Source organism: Etheostoma cragini, chromosome 15, assembly GCF_013103735.1.
Source record: "Etheostoma cragini isolate CJK2018 chromosome 15, CSU_Ecrag_1.0, whole genome shotgun sequence".
In the NCBI taxonomy this organism is placed as follows: Eukaryota; Metazoa; Chordata; class Actinopteri; order Perciformes; family Percidae; genus Etheostoma; species Etheostoma cragini.
This window is the reverse complement of record NC_048421.1, coordinates 18951182-18967745: the sequence shown is the minus strand read 5'-3', so window position 1 is coordinate 18967745 and position 16564 is coordinate 18951182.

The window sequence follows — 16564 nt, the reverse complement described above, 5'->3', positions numbered from 1 at the left end:
GGGGGGGGGGTTGTGTGATGTCATAGGAATTGCGTACATATACAGGTCTGAAGTTGGATATCTGCGTAATTTCAAAAATGCAAATTAAAACAAAACACAATTTAATCTGCAAGATATGGTGAAAACTATATATTTTGAAAATATTATCACTCTTCACATTTCTTCAGACAGGACTTGGTCCCCGAGTTAGGGTCTTTGGGGCCCTTAGGTCCTGTGACTATTTGTCCAAAAAGGCCTAAAACACCACCACAAAGATGAAACAACCAACCCGGTGTCACTGCAGTTTGTAAAATGCTCACGTTATTTTGATCTATTGTTTTATCATCTGGGACACCATTTTGTTTATTTTGTGGTGGTCACCATGAATTGGGAACAACATGGGGACAACAACAGCCGCTGTGACACCATCCGTGGTCTCTGGGGGACAACAACGGCCGCTGTGACATCATCCGCGGTCTCTGGGGGACGCAACAACAGGGAAGTGAAACGCCACACGCCGGCAACAACAACGGGACGGACCACCACACGCGGAACATGCTATAACAAGGGGACGGTTGTGGTTAGGAAGAGAAGAATGGGGAAAGGAAGCGTCACACGTGAGACGGCGACAACAGGACAGTTGTGGTTAGGAAGAGAAGAACGCAGAACAGAACTGCCACTTGCAATGTCCGGTCTCCGGGATGAAACTGTTTGATCCATCCACCACCCCAACCAACCAACCAACCAACCAACCAACCAACCAACCAACCTTCTTACACAGACTTTCGGCTTTTCATTACTGCTCACAACCGTAATTGTGCTGTTATCATTAAAGATGCTTCCTGTTAAAAATACATTAGTTTAAAATTCGTGCTCACCACCACAAAAAACTGAAAATTGTGTCCCTGTACATGAATAAAAAGATATAATGTCACCATGTCATGAACTGCCATGAGATTGGGCCGAAACAGCACACCAACAACTGAAGAATCAAATCACCAAGAACTAATCATTTAAGTAATGTAGAGTACAATGCATTAAAGTCAGTAACAGGGGATTCCACGCATTCCTGCGTGGAATCTGTTGCAAAATGACTTGACTCTTTGGTCGCTCCTCACGCAACCTGTCTTGGCCAGGATGCTCTTGAAAAGGGATTTTTCTTCTCTTTGAGATTCTGTCCTGGTTAAATAAATTAAAACGGTGCCATGCGAGAGCAGTATGCTCAGTTGTAGTTAGGGTGTACAATTATCTACACCGGGAGGGAAAATTTACTTTGAAGAGCAACTAAGATGCAATCCAAAAATGCAAATATCATGACAAATGCACTGAACAGCAGATTAGGTGTAAAAGTTGACGATACATGAGTACAATGAACAAAAACTTCACTCAAACTTGAAATGTCATTTTAAAGTGAAGTCTGCCTCTTTTCTTCATAAGGATGACACTCACTAATCCAAGTCTGTAGAGCAGACTGAATACGTTTTACAGAGAAGTATTTCCTGCATGTATCACAACCGATTTATGTGGTCATTTCTCCTGCGTTGTTGCTCTGCCACATTTGGCCTTGTAACAAAAATCAATAACAAAAATGATCAAGAGTCAACCATCTGTAATGTCTGTGATGCTGAAATCCATTGGAGAGTATGAGGATGAGTCGATTCCTTGTTCCCAAACTGCAGGCTCATTAACTACAGAGCAGAAAACAATTCATGGATCAAGCGGATCTGATGGATGGCGTTGTCTGGCGTGAGAGGGAGCTGAGGATATGCTTTATGACACTGCTACTGTAACTACGTTTCCTGGCCTTGAAGACGATTTGGAGGTGTTTATGGTGTTGATATACACCAGCTGATTGATATTCGTTGAAACGGCTGTTGTTGATTTTCTATACGCTTTATTTATCCAAGGAAGGTTTTGTCAGGATGCTCATTTTTTCAACAAGCACCGTGTCTTAAACTCAAACAGTTACACACGGTCACACCTGTGATCTCCCCAGTGTTTGATAGTGATGTGCACAGAGCATGGACTGTATATGCAGTAAATTGATGGACATCTCGGCACAGAGAGAGGAGGGGAAGAGGAAGCACCTCATGGGCACTTGAGCGGACCAGAGGGGGGTGTTTGACATCTTCAGGGGCATCTGAAACAGCAACAGAAGGGCAGTAGGGCCGACCAAAGGGGCATTTGGACTACCTATAAGTTGGGCATTGGACTGACCAGAAGGGAACTTTTGCTGATCACAGGGGCATCTGGACAGACTAAAGAGGCACTTTAGTTGACTAAAATCTCATTAAAAAAAGTCACCATTTCAAAGGGCACTTGGGCTGACAATATGGACCCTTAGTATGTCTATAGGGGCATTTTAATTGACAAGAGTGATGCTTGGGCCCACTGCCAATCTGACATAACCACAAGGACGCTCGAACGGACTAAGAGGGCAGCAGTGCTGCCTAGAGGGACTGGGACTTTTGGCCATGGCGAGCCAGACAATGCTTTGCTGATTTGGGTTTTCATTACTAGTTAAAGCATAGACAAAACTCGCCAGACCCGTCTTCAAGTGGGCTGCAGTGACATTTTGCCGAGCGCAAACAACCCCTGATGACCCACTTTCTTTGCTTCAAATGTTGAAAGACTCAACTCATGTCTTTGCAGGGAACCAGAGAAATACGTTTTTAAAAATATCTCTGCACTCAGTAGGTTTCTAGCTATTCTACTGAATCTCTGTGGTTTGAAGATAAGTTTCTCTATCCTGCTTCACTGTTTGTAAGGGTTAGAAACATTACACAAGAGGGTGTGCTTTACTACAGCGTCACAGACCTTGGCTCTGGCCGCACTGCTTTGTAGAGATTGTGGGGTTTACCCTACATAAGGATGCTTTGACCAATCGCAGCATTTGCATTGAGTAGAGAGGCACTTATGTTGACCAGGTCATTTAGACACATTCTTGAAGAGCAAACCAACAAGAAGTGCACTTTGGTCAACCACAGGTGCATTTGGATCGAGTCAAAAGGCCCTTGATGGTGTTGGTTTGACCCGAAGAATAATTTAAAGTTTAAAGGTTTATAGGTTTAAAGAGAATTGCTCAAGGGCACTTCAGTGGTCATTGTAGACGTGGGGGTTCCTATTGACTTCCAAACTAAGATTCATCATGTTGTCCGTGTTTGGGAAACACAACCTTTCATGTCAAAGCTGTCCCTCCTCATTTTACAGATAGAGGAAGTGACTCGTCAGGCCACTCAGTTCATTGATTGATGGATTCAGTGAAGTCACTCTGTAAAGCCATGTTTTAAGAAAAAAAGGAGGGACAAATGGACAAACATGTTAACATTGTAGTTTCTTTGGCAAACATTAAGCTTTTATTTATTTTATGGTTGGTACATGGCTATCCAGTGTGCATTCAAACACTGTCTCATCAATGTTATTACAATCGAACTCTGAGGAAAAAAATTGAATGCATTTTTTTTTTTAACTCAATCTTGAACATGGCTCTGTCTCATTACCTGAAAGAGAATAGCTCTCTAAAATGATCCGGCCTTTCCTCATTTCATGTCTCTCTCTCATCTCATAGACACAGCAAGTGAAATGGAGGAGGAACGGAGGAGACCATTAAAGCCCTCTCATTGCCCTTGCACCAGTCATAACCATGACACGCTATAGGATTAAGCACATGATGAGAGAGGAGGCATGTGACCAATATGGGATTGAGAAAGGTGATACCAGATGACATCAGAGGTGGATGACACTTACTGACCAGTTTTTTAACAGAAATACAATATTGATCAAATCTTAGCTGTGGCAGTTGTAGATATACAGTGTATATAGTATACCTGGTACTCTTTACTATGGCTTTCCTTCAAGACTAGCTTTAGTTTGTAGGTGGGCACTGCGTCTTCGCTTCCATCCACCATAGAAAAGTGCAGACAAAATATCCCAGGTATGGGTGCTTCCATCTTGTAATGTTGGCCACTCGCTAGTCAATCACAGCTCTCAATCACGTTTCACCCCGTTTTAATAGAACCAAATAACTTTAAATTAAAACCAAACTTAGCAGAAAAAGGAACACTTGCACGAACATCAGCGTGATCAAAACATTTTAAAATGTCCGAAATCTTCTTTAGGAAAAATGTATTTGAGGTGTAATTTGATTTTTTGATTTTTGATTTTTTTGGTGAGGTCCATCAGCTAACACGGAGGGGCAACGCATTCTCAATCCCATCTCCTAAAATACGGACGCTCTGTCAGGGGCCATTGTTATTGTCATATAACACACGCTTGGTCGGGACTATTGGTGTCCTTTTTAACAAGGTTGAGGAAAAGCTTATGGGCTTATGTTTCCAGGGCTCACGGTAACGGGACGGTTGGATTAAGGTAGTCTAAAGGTCGTGGGTGGGATTGTGGTTCCCTGACACGCAGGATTTATTGTACATCTTGTTCACTGGTTGCATCTAATTTGCATTTAACCTGAAGTATTTGTAACCTCTAAGCTCAAATGTGAGTTTTAAAATCCAAATATGAGTATTGGTTTCGTCCTTCAGAGAACCATTTTAGTTTAAAACGTATTATTATTGTCAACTATTTATTAACTGTACTGTAATTTAGCATTTGGACTACAATATTTCAAAAATAAGACACAGACACTTTGGTCCTGTTTGGGTAAAGTTGAATTGTCAATGGAGCAGTTTGGCAGTAAAGTATGTGACCTTTATGTCTTCTTCCTTTTGCATCTTCTTATTCTCATCCACACTTTCACCCTCACACCACCCCAATCACAACCCCCACTCATATTCTCAAAGAGACTCTCAACATCTGTGAAAATTTACGGAGTGTGAGGTCAATCATTCAATGTGTAGATGTCCTGAGAATTCAGTTATAGAGCTGCCTTGTGGACTAGCTTGTGGCTCAGGTTAACAGGGTGTGTGTGTGTGTGTGTGTGTGTGATGCCTGTTGTCAGAAGGCATTTATTTCAATAAATAAAGGCAGAAATGTAATAAAATATCTTGCCTTTGCCACAAATACCAGCATTCTTGTTATCTTACATGTTTTAAGTGTGTGTTACTCCAGGTGAAATGAAGAGGAAAATGCAAGGTTTTTGTAGGACACAACTGAACGCATAATTTAAAAGCATGCTTGTGTGCTGCCGAGCAGGTAAGTGGCATGACAGTAGTGACATGAACATGGCTTAAAGATAAAGAAAGGAGGTCACAAAATCAATTGTTTTCAAATGGTTTCGAGTCACTGCCTTTTGCGTTAATTGATCAAACTGAGGCTTAATTAATGGCTTGTCACTTTAATGGAGAATAAATAGTTATCAAGGTTAGCAGGTCAACTCGGGAACAAAAGGATTGTGTGGCTGTGGGACATTTTATTCTATACCAGAGGCTTTATAGTGTATTTCTTGAGATAAACCAGGTACACTTGACTTAAAAAAAGCTCACTCTGAGATGGGGACTTTAAAAGAGTGCACTTTAAATCACAACTTTCCTCCACGCTGCTCTCAGCTGTCACATCACAGAGTTTAAAAGCATCACAGCCGTTTAATTTGCATGATAGAGCTGATGGTTTCATCACTGCCTTCACAGTGTGGAGAAGTGCATGTGAACAGCAGGTCACTGGTTTGATAGTCCGGGCCAGATGGCAAAATGTTGCTGGAGAAAGTGAATAAATAAAGGGGGAATTAGTTAGCCTGCCTTGGATTTTAGAGGCAAAGGCCATATGGTCACGTGTGCCATCAAATTATCCTGTGTCACATACCAGGGCAAAAAGGTCAATTATGACAATTTTGTCCTCAAGGCAAAAGGCATCTGTACACAGTATAAAAGCTGTTTTATATTATCAATTCATGTGTACTTTTTGTATTTGTCCCATAACTTTGAATAAAAGTGCTGTACAAAAACAACCAAACAAAAAAGAATACATAATAAACGAGGACAGGATTCATTAAGCATTAAAAGCATAGGTAAAAAAAAAAAAGTGACATTGTGATTTAAATGTTGTGATGGAGGTTGCAGAGCTATTATGGAAATTCTTAATGCTTTACAAACAAAATCTCACAAAGACTCACCCTGCTGCTACTTCATACTCCACTCCACTACACCTCAGAGGGGAATTGTTTTAAGATAAAATGTCCTCATATTTCAAGATAAAAAGTCTTAATATTTCAAGATAAAAAGTCCTAATATTTCAAGATAGAAAGTCCTAATATTTCAAAATCAAAAGTCTTGCTATTTCAAGATAAAAAGTCCCAATATTTCATAATGTTGTCATGTTTACTGAACTACATTTCACTGAGAGCTTTAGCTTTATTATTACTCTTGGACATATTTTCCTTTGACCTCAGAATCACAATCAAAATCAGCTTTTTTGGCCAGGTATGAAGACACATACAAGTAATTTGATGCAATTTGATGCAGTATTAAAAGAGATAGCTGCAGTCGGCAGCAGAGAAGCAAGATACAGTGTAAATTAACAGGATAATCGTCCAGCTTGTATTTACATTCATAAAAGTGCACGTTTTGCTGCTAACAGACTCAGATTAATATTCTAAGTGTCTGACAACATTATGGAAAGGATTTCTAAGGAAGTCGACCTTTCTGTTAAAGATTAAGATCCTTTTTAAAACATAAAAAGTCCGCAAAATTGCGTTCGCTAAACCCACCAGACTCGATGTAAATAATCAGTGATTTTTGTGTCGTAAAATACGGCTTCTAAAACCTCTCTGAGCTCTGAGCAGCGCTGGCTGGCTGGAGCCTGCGCGTGTGTAGGGTGTGCGAATATCGGCTCCGTTTGGTCAGTGTTTTCTTTCTTTCATTCCAATTTCGGGTTTGTCAGTCACAGTGAAATCCGGGGACATTTCCGGGGACAGATCCAGAAACCGGGGGACGTCTGGTCACCCTACACTACATTGGACTATTCCAATGTAGTGTAGTGTTGGACTATGCATCTGCGTGTGTGTTTGTAGACAAACGGCTCGGCATGCTGTAAGCCGGAGGCTACAGACGGTTGAAAAATGAAGGTAGGCTACCGAAGTGGTTCTGAAAAAATGAAAAAATGAAAAAGTGGGAAGAAAGCAGAAAGTTTTTAGCAAAACCTTCCAAAGGTAACAACCTTTTTTACGACGGCTACTGACAACACTAACATTAGCGTTACTAAAGAGCAGCAAGAAGCTGGTGTTTGCGCTAGCAATGCTAACACTGAGGAGCTACCCACCAGCAGCATCAGTCCAGGTTGCGCTAGCAATGCTAACACTGATGAAGAGTAGTGTCAGCCCAGGTTGCTCTAGCGATGCGGGGGCTACATACAAGACAACTTTACAGGATCTTGTGAATGGAGATGGTTACGGAACTGCTGCTTTCACTGTCCATGATGAAAACTATGGCAATGACGAAGATGGTGACACACATAATATTCAACAATTAGACCCCGTGAGTAGCAGTCCCCCTAATCAGTGTTTTATGATTGAAGGTTATCCAGCACTCTGGCCAAAACAGCTGTCAGACAGAGAGCCCGTCTTTCTCAGATAAATATGGACTGAAAAGAGGGAGAACAAGGGTTGTGGAGGGCCCCATGCCTGTGTTTGCCTTAGGCCTCAAAATGACTGAATCCGCCCCTGCTGCTGATCATTGCAAGGTGAACCAGCTCCAGATGAAGAAGCCCTGTAATTAGCAAGATTCCACCCAGCATCCTGAGGAATTATGTTCATAGTGGACAATTCCTCACCTTGTGTTTCATACACAGACTTAAGGGTCCCATGGCATGACAATTTCCTGTAGCTAGAAATGGTGTTAGATGTAAACCGAGCCCTGGGTATCCTGCTCTGCCTTTTGAGAAAATGAAAGCTCAGATAAAACTGTGACCACCAGTGATGGAGCACTCAAGTTGTAGACCCAGATTTGAGTCTAGGACTTGGAAGTCGGATGAATTTTCTGACTACTTTTATGTGTAATAGAAAGTAATGGAGTACTTCAGTCCTGGACTCAGACTCGATTCTGACCTGAGTTGCTATCCTCCGGACATGTAACTTGACTCAGACTCGACACAAACTCTTTGGCGTCCACTCAAACTCAACTCGGACTTGGACTTTGACTTGGATTTGAACACTGGGGACTTGAGACTTGACTCAAACTTGACAGTTGATGACTCTACTGGTCACCAGATGATGTTTCTCTATCCTTTACCATGTGAAGAGTGTGCACATGCAAAAAATCGTCACAGGTGCTGGACCAAAAGACAAACTCCGCCTTGGTGTACAGATAGCTCTCAATAACAAGCTTTGATCCTGCGGCTCTGTTGAATTACATCTTATTAGGAGCTGTCTGTCTTTTATCTGACTTTCTTTTAGTTGCTTGAACTTGCCCATACTTTAGTTATTTTACCATAACCAGGATTCCCCCTTAACTTTTTTTCCCTGTGATAATTTTTTCAGTTTTTTTTATACATTTTGAAATTAAAACTGTCACAAACAATTACAAACAATACAATGAGGCTGGGAACGCGTCCCAGGTCCAAAAAACAGAAGATAGATGGGAGGAAGGGAAGAAAAAACAACACATTCAGACACAATTCCCCCTTCACTTTAACTGTAAAGTAAGCTGTTGATTTTTCAATTGTTGCCATTGAACATAAAAAACCACTGTCATGCAGAATTTCCCGGTATCATCCTCAGCAGATATAGGATCCAATGTAGGAAACCAAGGTATTATATCCATCACAGATGAAAGATATTAGATGTAAAACCTTTGCTTTTTTGCATTTACTTTGTTTTTCATTTTTTTCACTGGCTGTGATTTATGAATCTGTGAGGTCATGCAGTTGAATGTGTTTGCCTGTAAATGACTGATTATTTACAGCCAAACACACAATGTCACATCCTTCTTTGTTAATTCAATTTACTGGAACAACAAAAGTTGTGACCGGCTGTCAATCAAAGCTCTCAACAATCAATTCCACACTTGACAACTTTGTTTCTCTACATGACTACATTATCTGAGCCCAACGTACAGCAGCGTGCCACTCTATGTGTTAAAGTTACCAGCACTGTTTCTGTTTACGGCATCTCATTCCCATGCTGTCCTGTCCTGGCACCACAGCTCCTTACATGTGGCCCACCATCTTTTCCTGAGAGTTCAGTTCAGAGGAAGGCCCCTATGGGATCCTGAATCATCTGCAGGCCTTGGATAATGCGTGATGGAAATCAGGCTCCATCATGGCCAACAATCTGCTCCACCGAGGGCTCCTGGCCCTGTGTACTGGTCTGCACAGAGAGAGTTTCTCTCAGCGCCAGCACACGCTGATCGTTGCTTCCAGATGCCAAGGCATCTGCCTGCAAATGCAATGTAATGCTGGAGCACTGTGGACCAGGCAGACTGGCCAAAGGCCAGCAGACTGGTACCACCAGGGGCTGGTCCCCAGCCTTTCTCCCCAGTTTATGGATCTGTCCTCTAAGAACAGCTTTATTTCATTCACTCAGGACACTTTTATAAATGACATAAATGAAGGGCATTTACAGTGGGGCTCGAAAGTTTGGGCACCCCAGGTAAAAATGTGTATTAATGTGCATAAAGAAGCCAAGAAAAGATGGAAAATCTCCAAAAGGCATCAAATGACAGATTAGACATTTGTATATAATGTCACAAAAAGTTAGATTTTATTTCCATCACTGACACTTTCAAAATTACAGAAAACAAAAAATGGCATCTGCAAAAGTTTGGGCATGCCCCGCCCCCTTTCGAAAGCTGAGAACTGACAGTGTCATGGATTGTTCTCAAGCCTCATCTGGAAAGATCAGATGATGTCAATCTTAAAGTTTTAATTGCCCAGACTCATCTGACCTTGCCCCAACAATCAGCACCATGGCTTCTTCTAAGCAGTTGTCTTGAAAACTGAAACTGAAAAAGTTCACGCTCACAAAGCAGGAGAAGGCTATAAGAAGATAGCAAAGCGTTTTCAAAGGCCAATATCCTCTGATTGGAATGTAATTTAGAAATGGCATCATCAACAGGAACAGTGGAAGTTAAAGCAAGATCTGGAAGACCAAGAAAAATATCAGACAGAGCAGCTCGCAGGATCGTGAGAAAAGCAAGTCTAAACCCCCGTTTGACTGTACGATCCATCCAGAAAGACCTGGCAGATGCTGGAGTGGTGCTACACCTTCCTCTATAAAGAGATGCTTGTACAAATATGGTCTTCATGGAAGAGTCATCAGAAGAAAATTTCTTCTGCATCCTCACCACAAAAATCCGCCTTTAAAGTTTGCAAATGAACATATAGTCAAGCCTGATGCATTGTGGGAACAAGTTCTGTGGGCCGATGAGGTCCAACTGGAATTTTTTTGCCGCAATGAGCAAAGTTACGTTTTTGAGAAGAAAGTGCACAGAATTTTATGAAAAGAACCTCTGTCCAACTGTAAAGCATGGGGGGATTACTCATGCTTTGGGGTTGTATTGCAGCCAGTGGAGCAGGGAACATTTCACAAGTAGAAAGAAAAATGGATTCAATAAAATTTTAGCAAATTTTGGACACTAACTTGATGCCATCTGTGAAAAAGCTGAAGATAAAGAGAGGGTGGCTTCTACAAATGGATAATGATCCTAAACACACCTCAAACTCCACTGTGTATTGAAAGAGTTGAAAGACTCTTGGCTGGCTACAAGAAGCGTTTCCAAACTGTGATACTTGCCAAAGGGGGGGGCAGTACAAGGTGTTAACTCTGCAGGATGCCCAAACTTTTGCAGAGGCCATTTTTTTGTTTTCTGTTATTTTGAAAGTGTAAATGATGGAAACAAAATCTAACTTTTGTTAAACACAAATGTCTAATCTGTTATTTGATGCCTTTTGGAGATTTTTCCATCTTTTCTTGGCTTCTTTATGCACCTTAATACACATTTTTATCTGGGGTTCCCAAACTTTTGAGCCCCACTGTTTGTTGAAATTTAAATTAAGTAATTGCATTTATTTTATGCAGTCCGACTGGTAACCTTGTGGAGTTATCAGGTTGTAAAATATCTTGTGAATCTTTTATAATTTAAATGGCATACCTTAATGGAATGCATGTGGCATTATCGGTTAAACTTGGGCTTTTTGTTCTTGTGACGGCGTGTCTAAACGTCTATCCTGAAAAATGTCCTCCAATCCTGCTAATGCCTAATAATGCCCAATAAACCCATCTGGACAGAAACAATTTTTGTGACACAAATACATAAAATTAGTCTGGTCATTTCTAGTCCCATGTCCTGACAATTATTGGTCCATTCAGATTTGGATTACATAAAACAACTACGTGTATCAAAAACACAGCAAGACATCTTTCTAAGACACAATATTCTTCAGCTGTGGAGGTCAGCATGAGGTAAAAGTAGCTTTATTTACCCACGTCAGCAAAGGTCTGCATTGGTCTCTGTGCAAAAGTCCATGTGGAGCCATTTTCCGGTGGCAACGGAGCAATCACTGAAGTGGAACGTCGTGGATGTACAGTGGTGTGAAAAAGTGTTTGCCCCCTTCCTCATTTCCTGTTCCTTTGCATGTTTGTCACACTTAAGTGTTTCGGAACATCAAACCAATTTAAACAATAGTCAAGGACAACACAAGTAAACACAAAATGTAATTTTTAAATGAAGGTGTTATCATTAAAGGTGAAAAAAAATCCAAACCATCATGGCCCTGTGTGAAAAAGTGATTGCCCCCCTTTCTTTGGGTCTCGGCATGATGTGTAGCTTTTAAGGATCTTCTGGTGGACCTTACTGTGTCAAGCAGCTCCTATTTAAGTGATGCCTTGATTGTGAACAGGTGTGGCAATAATCAGGCCTGGGTGTGGCTAGAGAAATTGAACTCAGGTGTGGACAACCACAGTTATAGTATGTTTTAACAAGGGGGGCAATCACTTTTTCACACAGCGCCATGATGGTTTGGATTTTTTTTCACCTTTAATAATAAACACCTTCATTTACAAATTGCATTTTGTGTTTACTTGTGTTGTCCTTGACTTTTGTTTAAATTGGTTTGATGTTCCGAAACACTTAAGTGTGACAAACATGCAAAGGAACAGGAAATGAGGAAGGGGGCAAACACTTTTTCACACCACTGTAGACTATTTGGAGCCCGACATTACTAGCTGCAAGGACTATATGTTCTGAAACAGAAACCCAATGTACAGTAGTATGCATACATATACTCCCAATCAGACATAGCAGATGTGCATGCATTTTATGCATGGTTTATTGGGTGTCTTCTAGGCATGGGCTGGAATGAGTTTCTGACGGTATGATAATCTTCAGAAAAAATAACATGGCTTTGTGGTTTTGCAGTATTGCGATTACAGTTTAAAAATGTATTTAAAGAGTGCCTGGGTAGCTCAACTGATAGAGCACACGCCCACATGCAGAGGTTTTATCCCGACGCAGCATCCATGGGTTCGACCTGAGGCCCTTTGCTGTGTGTCTTCAGAACCTTTTGTCAACACATTACCCATACATCTACATAATTTCAGGTAACACACGTTTACACAACATTTTGAATGTTGTACACTGAATAAGATTAAGAAATAAAGTACTTTTGCCTTAAGGAATTTTTTAACAAATATATTGGGCTGTTAATGTAACTGGCTGTCTTAAGCTTTTCATATTTAATCTTTCTCGGAATAACTTCCTTCTTAAAGTGAAGTTGTTTTATATGACTCAGGGCCCATAACAGCTGCACTGCGGCACCAACTGTTTGCCTTTTGGATCTCGGTTGCATCATCTTTCTTTGAAAACCCACATAATAAAGGTGCTGATTATCAGACATCTTTAAAAGGTAACACGTTCAGCATCTCTGCGCTGCTGCCCTTTGTATCTGTGATGTAGTAAGATGAAAGTTAAAACTCTTTCTCATACGCCGTTTCTGTTATTTGGTCCACCCCCCACCACCATCCCCCCTCCCCCCTGGCTTTGCGTTTTTCCTCTGCAGAGCTGTCATCCCTGCAGTGGAAGGGGAGTTCAAGGATGTATCCAACAAACAGCAGGCCTTGGTTTCTGAAGAAACTTGCTCAGCTGGTCAGCCTGAGTCCACACATCATGACTGAGCTAATGAGAAGGGGCTCCGTGTGTGTGTGTGTGTGTGTGTGTGTGTGTGTGTGTGTGTGTGTGTGTGTGTGTGTGTGTGGCTCTCTGCCAACTCTAACCCATCCAGGTGGTTTGATTAAACACATCACTAACACATTGTCTGTGGGTTAAGCAGAGGGGTCTCGGAGACTAAGTGAAGGGTAAAGTAGAGGAGTTACTGTACACACATATGTACAGTATGAAATGGGGCTGCTGAACTACAAACATAGACTTCACTACTTCTTCTTGCTTCTTTTTTAAAGGTCCCATGACATGGGGCTCTCTGGATGTTTTTATGTAGACCTCAGTGGTCCCCTAATACTGTATCTGAAGTCTCTTTTATATAGACCTTAGTAGTCCCTAATACTGTATCTGAAGTCTCTTTCCTATAATTCAGCCTTGGTGCAGAATTACAGCCACCGGAGCCAGTCCCACAATGAGCTGATTCTGTAACTTTTGAGGAAGGGGGGGGGGGGGCAAGATGGAAGCTCGGGGTGTGGCATTGACCAACTGCCACTTTCCTCATTTGAAAGCCATGATGTCTCCGTCTCATGGGTGGGCCAAATTCTCTGGACGGTCAAAGCAGAGAAAGGGGAGATAACCTTGCCCCTTGTGACCTCATAAGGAGCTGGATTCCAGATCGGCCCATCTGCTCGGTTTACACCTATCGTTGTTTCTTGCCACTGGCGGACCATCGGCAGGCTGGGGGAACTCATTAATGTTGAAAAAAACGTCATAAAAGTGAAATTTTCATGCCGTAGGACCCTTAAGATGTTCGGTAGGAGTCTTGCTTATTTTGTTAACTCTACACGTGACTGTGGTTTCATGTGATTATCTTGTGATATCGCGAGAACCCAGCTGCCATGCAGGGTAAAACAGCCTGAGCAGTTAACATTTGTGATGATGATCAAACCTTTTTTTCCAATTCAAGAGATGTCATTTTTGTTGATTGAAGTCGGCAAAAGTGCCATGTACGGTTTTGTATGCTGTGTTGAAATGACAAAAAACAACTGTCACCGTTCCGGTTGGGTTTTGGGTCACACCCTGTCTGCACTGCTCTGAGTCCGTCTTGCAGCAAGCACCGCTCATCCTACTGATCATGTTAAGAGAGTTTCTCTTATATTTCTCTCACTCTGGGGAGCATCAATGGATTCTTCCCATCTGTGAGTACAGACCTCATTCCCCAGTTTGATACTCAGTGGTCCAATCCAACAGCACACAAGGGTTCATAATTTAACGATCTGAAACGCAAGTATCAAACGCCAAACACAAGTAGCTTTGTGGGTGGATTTTGAGCACTATTTGCTATTATACCGACAGGATAAATGACTCTTGTGCTTGATGCAAATCTAAAATGGGTTGGTCTGAAGTGGCTACATTTCTCATAGGTGTGGTTTGGGCGTAACGTGCAATAAACCAATCAGAGCATTATTTCACATTCCCTTTGATGACGGGCGCGCTTGTTCCATGGCAGATTGCTATAATAATGGTGGATTAAATACATCCATGGGCGCACACCAGGAGCGGTTCACAGCTGAGGAGACCGAAGTTGACTTTTTTTCTTTTTGACAAAATGTAAATAAAGAAATGTCACAAAAACATACTTTCTGATGTTTTGTTTTGGGCTCACTCTAACTGAATCACAAGGTTATGAATGCATGGTGATATTTTTGCAATGTAGTGAAACATTAGATTGAAATTACCTCACTGTAGACGATGCAGCTCTTCTGTCTCTCCTTCTGGTTAAGAGATATCGGCACAAGCACTTCAACATCACATCACCATCATGTGTCATCAACACATCCACGGTTCATTGAAATGTTGTGTGAAACAAGGTCATATTTTTCCTTGTATTTATGTATGGTTTGCAAAAATTAGCTGGGTCCGTGAGATGAGAGAAGTAAAGTGTATGCTTGGTGTGTACACTCTACATTACGGCCAAGCATGCACCCTTAAAATAGTATCGGAATAACCCGCCATTGACTTTAGACTCGGTTTCTCCTGATCTGTTGCAGAATGGTGTTCTGATAGCACTAGGGAACATTTGCGCCGGGACACGCCTCCTCTTTTAGCTGAACCGCCCACGGGTGCGCAAGTTCATTCCCTAATTTACCAACGGGAGTCAGTGGAGGGAAAAGCAAGGGATCCCCTGGGATCAGCTGAGAAATAAAACTAAATTGTGAGCACAGAATACAAATCCGTTCCCCAGGTTTTATAAACTGTATGCACAGATTCATAACCTATGCCCTCGGTTTTATAAACGTAAGCAAAGTAAAAAAGATATTCACAGATTTGAGCTTCCGGGGTCAATTACGCCATAGCAAAATTATATAAAATCACAAATGACGCATCTTTCCCAACATAGTATGGTTAATTTGTCTCTAGCAGCAGCCCGCGGGGCTTAGGGACCATCTGTAAACTACAACAGACACAAAGATATCTCTCAAGCTAATGATTAAATAAGGTTTCTCCAAACATACCTCCATTATAACTTGTCTCCCACTAGTTGTACTACAGCCCTACCTGTTTAAAAATAAGTTTGGAGACACTACCTTCTTTAATCATAAAATTAATAGATATTTTTGTGTCTGTGTTGTAGTTTATGAACGCTGCTACTAGGTTGAAGGATGGCTCGTTTTGATGAAAATGAGTTTGTAGCTCGTTGTTTACCTTACTACTTTAGGAAAGATGCGTCATTTGTAATTTAATGTAATTTCGCTATAGAGTAATTGATCCCGGAAGTTCAAATCTGTGAATATCTTTCTTACTTTGCTCACATTTATAAAACTGAGGGAATGGAATTGTATTCTGTGTGCACGGTTTAGTTTTTTTATGTCAGCTGACCCCAGGGGAGGGTCTGTGGAAAAGTCTGCTGTGCATCGGGTGCAAAATAGGAATGAAACATTTGTCGGTGTACAAAGTCAATTGCGCTGGGTGCAAGATGGGGCCAAGGACTTGACAGTGTGACCTTTGTGCTCCGTCAGTTGGTCAGGTGTGTGGTGGGGTCTGCTGTGTTTTGTCATCCCCAGCCAACATCGTTTTTCTTGAGGTTCATCTCAGCTAATGAGACCGATGACAGTAATTCTACCCTTTTCAGGATAGCAGCAGGAGAAATGAATTTTTCATTTAATGGGACGTTAGACTCCATCTTTACTGACCTCCCAACGTGAATGACATTAACATTCTGACTACAGGTGCACATCAGCAATCTAAGATTTACCTCTGACTGTATCATATTTCCAGATTTTCAATATGCAGAGGGAATCAAGAGTGAAACCATATTCATAAGTTCTTCCCTGACTCTAGATATAACCTTGTTCTGTATTTACGTGGTAAAATTGGGAAATGGATTCTTTTGCCTGGATCATTTTTGTATGCCCAGCTTCTGTTAATTCATATGTATACAGTATACTTTTCAAAGAGGGGTGAGAGGTAATTAATTAGTCACACTACAAAGCACACAGATCACAGAATTAGTCCTTAATTGTGTGAAATGAATGAAGATTGGTCTG